At 48.0% G+C, this 8,463-nt stretch overlaps 1 long non-coding RNA gene across 1 annotated transcript; it reads right to left on the bottom strand.

Moving 5' to 3' along the window:
• Nucleotides 1-6,395: 6,395 nt before the first annotated feature.
• On the bottom strand, nucleotides 6,396-8,394 carry LOC145719971 (uncharacterized). The gene is made up of 2 exons (XR_014142716.1): nucleotides 7,248-8,394; nucleotides 6,396-6,697 (listed from the first exon to the last, which is right to left on the bottom strand). It is a non-coding gene; the product is annotated as an uncharacterized LOC145719971 (long non-coding RNA).
• Between the last annotated feature and the right edge of the window lie 69 nt (nucleotides 8,395-8,463).

The following is an 8,463-nucleotide window of genomic DNA, read 5'->3' as shown; positions in this document are numbered from 1 at the left end:
TGGATGCCACTCCCTTAGAAAGTCATCCCTGATCACCCTTTCTAGGGGTCACCGTGTTGTCTCAATTACCAACCCCCATTTGTTTCCTCCGTAGTTCACCAAACCTTGTTAGTATTTTTCTTTTGGTGGTTTCTATGCATCTCCGCACTAGGATAGAGCTCATATCATAGCAGCAATCTGGGTCTGTTTTTCATCACCGAATGACCCGGTGGCCAACTGCAGTATGGGACAAATGGTTGGCTTATGATAAATATTTACTGAATGAACAAATGAGTGATTGAGTGAATGAATAAAGACTGAATTGGCTGCAGACATTGGCCCTAAGCAAGTGTGGTCCAAGTAGATTTGATATCTATCGCGGCATTTCAAATTCCTGCAAAACCCAGTGGCAGAACACAACATTAATTATCTCACACTTCCTGAGACTCACAAATCTGAGAGTGGCTTATCTGGGTGGTTGAGGCTCAGGATATCTCTTTCACAAAGTTGCGGTCAAGATATTGACCAAGCTATACTCATTGGAAGGCTGGGCTGGCCTGGAGGATCTGCTTCAGAGATGACACGCTCACATGGTTGTTAGCAGGAGTCCTTAGCTCCTCGCCCAGTAGAACTACTTTAGTGTCTTCATGATATGGCAACGAGTTTCTCCCAGAGTGTGTGATCCTAGAAAGAGCAAGGCGTAACATATTTATGATTTCTTCTTGGAAGTCGTATACCATTGCTTCTTCCGTATCTGTGGACCACACACCCACCCTGATACAATGTAGAGGACCCCTGCCAAAGGGTGTGGATATCTGATCTGAGTGGTGGCCATGAAAGATATCACTTTCTACAATGTCAGTAAGCTGTGTATTTAGAATATGTGCAGTTTCCTGTTCTCATGTTCCACTCCAATAAAAGAGTTTAAAAAGCAAAAACCAATACGTGAAAGTATACCTCTGAAACTTTGCTTAATTTTTGTGGGGGAGTTTGCTGTTTATTGGTCTTCTCTCACATAGCAAAGAGTTTACGTAATCTCCCCATCCCCCGAGCTACCTTGCCAACAGCTCAGTCAACAAACTGACCAGAAGCATATTATAAGTGATGATGGCAGGATTTGAACCCAGATTCCCCTGGCATCACTGCTCAAGTGCCTTTCACTCAGACCATGACAATGGCAGGCAGAGTGGCCCAGAGCCAGCAAGAGGGAGAAGCACCTTCTTCAGACCCAGGAAGCAGAATGAGAGGCAGCTGGTGGCATTGTAACCCGAATTGAGAAACCTGACAGGGACTCACTGTTCCCTCAGGCTTCTCAGCCCACCACCATCTCTCCCTTCTCTCTCTCACTTCCCCTCTTCTGAAAACTCTTCAGTTTCTGCAGCTCCTGGCTGAGCTGAGAAGTTGAAAGATCCACCAGGTTAACAGGGCAATTACAACAGCAACTTGACTTTAGGTTTGAGTCCGAGCCCTGAAAGTTAATGTTATGGGTTGATTGGCCATGGGCTGCTCAGATGGGAGATTATCTCTGGGTGTGTCTGGGATGATGTTTCTGGATGAGATGAGCATTTGAATCCATGGACTCAGTGAGGCAGGTTGTTCTCCCTGGGGTGGGTGGGCCTCATCTAATATGTTGAGGGTCTGAATAGAAGTGGATGACCAGCAGAGGAAGGAAGAATTGGCCCCCTGCTACCTGATGGCTTCATTGGGACATCCATCTTTTCCCACCCTCTGCACTCCTGGATCTCAGACCCTTGAACTTGGAATGAATTCCACCACCAACTTTCTTGGGTACTCCTCAGCTCCCATCACCGTGGGAGCATATTCCTTATAATAAACTCTTCATATACATATTTTTCCTATTGGTTCTGTGTCTCCAGGGAACCCTGACTGATACACGTGTGTATTTGACCCTGTGGCAATTTACTTCTTCAACCCCCAAGCCTGCACATGATGACCTAATTCAGGAAGATCCATATGAGGACTCAAGAGGAAGATCCAAAGTCTCACCACTTCCTCTCACCTGCAGCATGACCTCACACAACATCTGCCAGAGTTGATGGAATATAGGTGTTTCAAGGGGCTGCTACAGAGAAACACAGAGTAAAAGCCTAGGATGTCAGCATGCTGAGCATGGAAGAGCATGGGGACCATCCACACAGTGAACTGGGTCTGTCTTTTGCAAGGGAAAAGAATAATGAAGCAAAGACCAAGTTAAAGGCAAATGTTATTGCCTTTCCTTGGGCTGGAATCAGAAGTATCTGCTTTATTCCTCTTTGGCTTTAGGGTGTCTCTGAAGTTCAGAGAGGCCTGGGACACTTCTGTTTTGTGCAGCTCTCAGCATCTGAAGAAAGGAGAGATGCCAAAGTAGGGTTAAAATTCTGGGATATTTTAGAGTGGGAAGAGGTAACTGTTGACTTGGCCCCCACACCAGCCTGGAGGATGCTGAGTCCCACTGCCTGCCTGCACCTGGATCCTCTGGTGCCTCAATCCCTGATGGTGTCCCCACGGGCACCAGCTTCTCTCTAGGACACTGGGAGAGGCCCCTGGGCTGTGTACCCATGGCTGAGGGAGATGCTCATGAATCAACTTTTTCATATGTAAATGGTCATAAGGCATAATTAATTGGGCTATAAAAATGATTCCTCAATTAAAATGTTAATTTACTTGCAGTTTGGTAGGAATAAAACATATGTATAAATAGTAGGATGAACATTTATGTCAGCACAGCCCTGTGATTGTATAGAGAATTCAATTTAGAGATAATATAAAGACTACTTTTGAGGTTTGTCATGGGATGCAGGCCAAAGCCAAAGGACAGACCTCTCTCCTCACTACAAGGTTGACCGTCCCACCCTAACCTCCTGCCCATTTCTGCTCATCTCTTTTGGTCCTGGCAACTCTGTCTCCTTGTTTCTCATCCCCTCAGCCACCTTTCCTTAAACCTTGCTGGCCCTGATCATAGTTAGTCTTGAAAGAGCTGCTTCCCCGTCTGCCTTCGGCTCAGGTCATGATCCCAGGGTCCTGGGATCGAGCCCGGCATCGGGCTCCCTGGTCCACCGCGGGGAGCCTGCTTCTCCTTCTCCCTCTGCTTGCTGCTCCCCCTGCTTGTGCTCTCTCTCTCTCTCTGTCAAATAAATAAATAAAATCTTTAAAAAAAAAAAAAGAAAGAGCTGCTTCCCTGTTGACTTGGCCCCCACACCAGCCTGGAGGATGCTGAGTCCCATTGCCTGCCTGCACCTGGAGCTTCAGGTGCCCCAATTCCTGATGGCGTCCCCACAGGCACAAGCTTATCTCTAGGAAACTGGGAGAGGCCCTTGGGCTGTGTACCCAGAGCTCTTGGAAGTGCTGAGATGAAGAGTATGAGCACTACAGGGACAAAAAAAAATTATGGTATATTTCAAATGTGTAAACTTCGTGAGTCAACTTTTTACATGCAAATGGTCATAAGGCATAATTAATTGGGCTATAAAAATGATTCCTGAATTAAAATATTAATTTACTTGTGTTTTGGTAGAAATAAAACACACATATATAAATAGTAGGATGAACATTTACGTCAGTGCAGCCCTGTGATTGTATAGAGAATTCAATTTAGAGATAATATAAAGACTACTTTTGAAGTTTGTCATGGGATGCCAGGCCAGAGCGACAGGACAGACCTCTCTCCTCACTGCAAGGTTGACCCTCCCACCCCAACCTCCTGCCCATTTCTACCCATCTCTCTTGGTCCTGGCAACTCTGTCTCCTTGTTTCTCATCCCCTCAGCCACCTTTCCTTAGACCTTGCTGGCCCTGATCATAGTTAGTCTTGAAAGAGCTACTTCCCTCACTCATGAGCAATAAGAGGAAGCATTGTCAGTTGTCACCACACCAAGTTGCCAGCCAGCTGACCATGTTCAGTAGGGGGCACTGGGTCTCTCTACCACTTCCAGCAGGTAAGAAATCCAGAAGAGCCATGTGGTCGCTGCTTCTCAATAAAGCTGAAGCCCTGGACTAGAGTCAGGTGTGTCCTGTCTTTCTGCCTGGTTGTATCCCCTCTTTCGGGCACAGGTGGTTAGGGCCCTGACTTATTCTAGTCTGTACTAGAATGGTAGTTTGGGCTCCAGGCCCCTGGTTGCACCTTGAGCTCTGGACCTGTGAATGTCTGGTCCCACCTCTAGATGGCCCCAAGGGAGACACAGTGATTCCTAAGCCAACAGCTCAGGCTGATGAGCAGGATGGGACTTGGGGAGTGGAGCAGGCTGTAGGACTCAGCCTGAGGAGGAAAGGTCATCAGGATTCATTCAGTGGGTCTAGTTCTAACCCCTGGGTGGCCAGGATCAGAGTATTTGAATCATCCAGGGGGACTCAGCAGCTGAGAAGCAATCCTGTTAGAGTACAATTATTTTTAAGTCCTTAAAGAGGGTCCGCCCAGAAGTTCTGCAAATGGCCACTATCGTCATCTTTTGGTGGCTTAAAGAAGTGCCACAGGTATGCTCTGGTTGATACCTTCATTCTCATCAGGAGGTTGGGAACCAGAAATGCCTTTTGTACAAACCATAAGAGACTCTTCATCATAGGAAACAAACTGAGGTTTTCTGGAGGGGAGTGGGGTGGGGGGATGGGGTTACTCGGTGATGGACATTAAGGAGGGCACGTGATGTAATGAGCACTGGGTACTGCGTAAGACAGATGACTCACTAACTCCTAAATCTGAAACTAATAATACATTATATGTTAATTAATCAAATTTAAATAAAAAATTTTAAAAAAAGAAATGCCTTTTGTACTTGAGTATCAGGCCTGTCATGATCCCTCCAGCTCCCTGCTGACAGAGGGCCGGAGCTCAAGGAAATTCTGGAGCCCCATGGAAAAAAGATATTTGGTTTTCAGTCAGAGAGATTAGAGCTCAGGTTTAGGGAGAATTGACATCTATTTATTTAAATTTTCTTTGATTTCTGTCATCAGCATTTTGTCATTTTTGGCATCCATACCCAGGGCATATTTTGTTAAGTTTATACCTAAACATTTCATTTGCTTTGGAGAAAGTGTAAACGGAATGCATTTTAAATGTTGGCTTGCATATGTTCACTTGTTAGTATATGGAAATGTGATTGACTTGTGTGTGTTAATCTTGTATCCCATGACCTGATGAACTCACCTCTTAGTTCTATGAGGTTTTGCAGATGGTTTGAGGTTTTCTACATAGACAATTATGTCATCTGCAAACAGGGACAGCTTTATTCTTCTTTTCCATTCTCCATGCCTTTATTTCTTTATCTGACCTACTGCAATAGCCAGAATTTCCAGGGCTAAGATGAATACACGGTGAGAGTGGGCATCTCTGCCTTGCTCATGATCTTAGAGGGAAAGCGTTTAGTTTTTCATTGTTCAGTGTGATGACAGTGTATTTTTCTTTTAGATGATCTTCATCAAGTTGAGGAAATTCCCTCTATTCTTGTTTTTATGAGTTTCTTTTTTATCATGAGTGGGTATTAGAGTTTGTCATATGCTTTTTCAGTGTCATTTGAGATGATCCTATGATTTTTCTTCCTTAGTTTGGTATGGTGGATTACAGTGCTTCATTTTTCAAAGTCGAACCAAACTCACCTACCTGGAATAAGCCTCACTCCATCATGGTGTATAATTCTTTGCTGAATTCCATTTGCTTGCCTTGCCTATCCACATCTACCTGACCCCCCGGATTCCTGCCCCACTGGCCTCTCAGGCACTCCCCTGCCCTGAGCTTTGCCTTTGCTCAGACCTTCCACCTTCCACCCCTCACCTGCCTGAGGCTCTCACCCAAGAGGAGACAAACCATGAGAGACTATGGACTCCGGGAAACAAACTGAGGGTTTCAGAGGGGCGGGGGGTGGGGGGGATGGATTAGCTGGGTGATGGGTAATAAGGAGGGCAGGTGTGCCGATGAGCACTGGGTGTTATACACAACCAATGAATCATTGAACACTACATCAAAACTAATGATGTACTATACAGTGGCTAACTGAACATAATAAAAATTTTAAAAAGAGGCTATCCCTGTCCTCTGTCACCCGATCCTCTGAACTCTCATCCATTCTTCTTCATGACACTTATAAACTGATATTCTTTATTTCTTTAGTTTTGGAAACCAGCCATTAGAATGGAAAGCCCGTCTTTTGTTGACTGCTTTATCCCCAGCACCTAGAAACAAGCCTGACGCTACATAGGCTCTTGGTGAATATTTGGCGAGTAGATGGAGAAAGGAAGGAATGTTGAGTTGAGGGGTTGCACTGGGGGTTCTCAGGAGGGCAAGGTCACGAAAAAGCAGGCCCTCCCTCACCCTGGGCTCCCCTGGCCAACTTGGCGCTCTCTACTGCCAAGTTCAGAGTCTTATGGAGTGCTTCCCCCATTCTCCCCAGCAAACCACCACGCACATCTACTTGTGTGTGTGATGTATTTCATTGCTTTATTCAAGTATTTATTTATTTATTTATTTATTTTTACCAGTTTTTGGCAATAGGTGGGAAGAGGTAGGTTTGGGGCCAGAAGTTCTTCCTCCTGTAGTCTGAGTGGCGGTGTCTCTGGACAGGATATCGATGCTCAAGGAGGGCCGCAAGTTGTCTTCATCAGGCCGACTCTGTGTCCCACAAATTGCCCACTGAGGCCTGTTGACCCAGAGGACGGCACTGAGCATAATCAGAAACAGGGGCACCTTCAGGAGAATGAGGAGCAGGAAGTGGACGCTGCCGAGCAGGGACCTGTAGGAGTGACACGGTGACTGGCAGGTGTTTCCTCCTGGACATGAGGCCCAGGCTCTGCCTCTCTCCCACCTGCCTTTGTGCTCAGGTCCTGTGGCCTCAAAAGTCAATATCAGCGTCAAAGCTGATTGGTACCAGGGCCGGACGGCCCCACGCTGAGGGCCCCAGGCTCTTGGCCTTCAGCTCAAGCCTCGACCTTGAGCATCCGGACGCAGCAGACAGGTGAGGATGTGGTGGTGAGGAATGGAGGGAAAGGGAGAAGAGGGGACCCAGGAGGCCCAGGCTCCAGAAACAGCTTTCTGAACCCACAGCCCTCAACTCTCACAGGAACTCAGCTCCTGCTGGCACCAACTGAAGAATGAAATGCTCCCTTATAAGCACTCCTCTCCCAAATTAGTCTTGACTCACATTCAGTATGATCGTTGGAGCTGCTCTTCTGCTTAAGCTGCTCAACAACATCAACCTCCATGAGTGTCCCCCCAAGCTCAGCTCATGGCCAATCCCCTCCCCCTTCCGGGTCCCAGTAACTGTCCCCACGCCGGATCCTCACAAATGCTGTGTCCCCGCCCCACACTGGGCCTTTGTTGAAGCTCTCCACCTCGCCAGCCCCTCGCCTGGCTCGCAGCCTGTGGGTTTGCCCGATGTCCTCTCCAAAGTCGCACTGGGCTCCTCTTGCACACCCTGTTGGCACCCTGGCTCATATCCTCTTTGCCTGCTGGAGCTCTGGGGCAACTGTGGACAGCCTTGGACTGGCCAGCGGTTTTCCATCTTCAGCTCTCCCACCTCTTTGCCTGAGGACTCTCTTTACCTATAGGAGTGTGTGTGGTTTTCTGAGCAGAACAGACCAGAAGTGGCACAGAATCCATGTCCCCAGGACGGACCCTCTGCCTACAATACTCCTTCTCCACGTAAGAGCCTTCGCTCACCACTCTGTGAGAAAACAGGAAGCCCCGCCATCTTCCCCCACCTTAAGGACAGATGTATGTGGATCACTGCCCCAGCTTCCTCCCTGCTAGGTGGGACTGCTCTGAGGCGAATCCTACACCGTATCTCTGAGGCTGTCCAGTGGGATGGGACCCAGCTGCTACTGGGATGGCTCCTCCATCAAAGTACTCTTCATTGGCTTTCCCCACCTCCCTGTTCCCTCACTATGCTTCCTGGGATCACCTTTTCATAAACTAATTGCACCAAAGTCCTTGCCTCAGGATCTGATTTTGAAGAAAGCCAAACTTAAACAGGCTCTTTGGTACTTGTTTTCAATGAATCTGGATTGCTTTCATCATGCCCACCATCTTCCTGTGCACCCCATCATCCTATCCATTAATGAGCAATTGGTGTACTGGTTTTACTGGGCTGATGTCACCTGCCCCCGGAGCCCCTCTGAGGCCTGTTCACTCAGAGGACAGCACTGAGCATGCTCAGGAGCAGAGGCACCTCCAGGAAGACCAGGAGCCAGAAGTAGATCCTGCTGAGCAGGGACCTGTGGGGGACACGGTGACAGGCAGTGAGCCACATCCTCCACAGTTGCCCCAGAGCTCCAGCAGGCAAAGAGGATATGAGCCAGGGTGCCAACAGGGTGTGCAAGAGGAGCCCAGTGCGACTTTGGAGAGGACATCGGGCAAACCCACAGGCTGCGAGCCAGGCGAGGGGCTGGCGAGGTGGAGAGCTTCAACAAAGGCCCAGTGTGGGGCGGGGACACAGCATTTGTGAGGATGTGCCCATGTCCTGAGGCTACAACAGTCCACACAGAGATCAGTCCCAGGAGG

This window comes from Leptonychotes weddellii, unplaced genomic scaffold (genome assembly GCF_054177405.1).
Source record: "Leptonychotes weddellii isolate Sample4059 unplaced genomic scaffold, ASM5417740v2 HiC_scaffold_8854, whole genome shotgun sequence".
Lineage (NCBI taxonomy): Eukaryota > Metazoa > Chordata > Mammalia > Carnivora > Phocidae > Leptonychotes > Leptonychotes weddellii.
The sequence above is the reverse complement of the archived record's forward strand: the minus strand, read 5'-3'. Positions and strand labels throughout refer to the sequence as shown.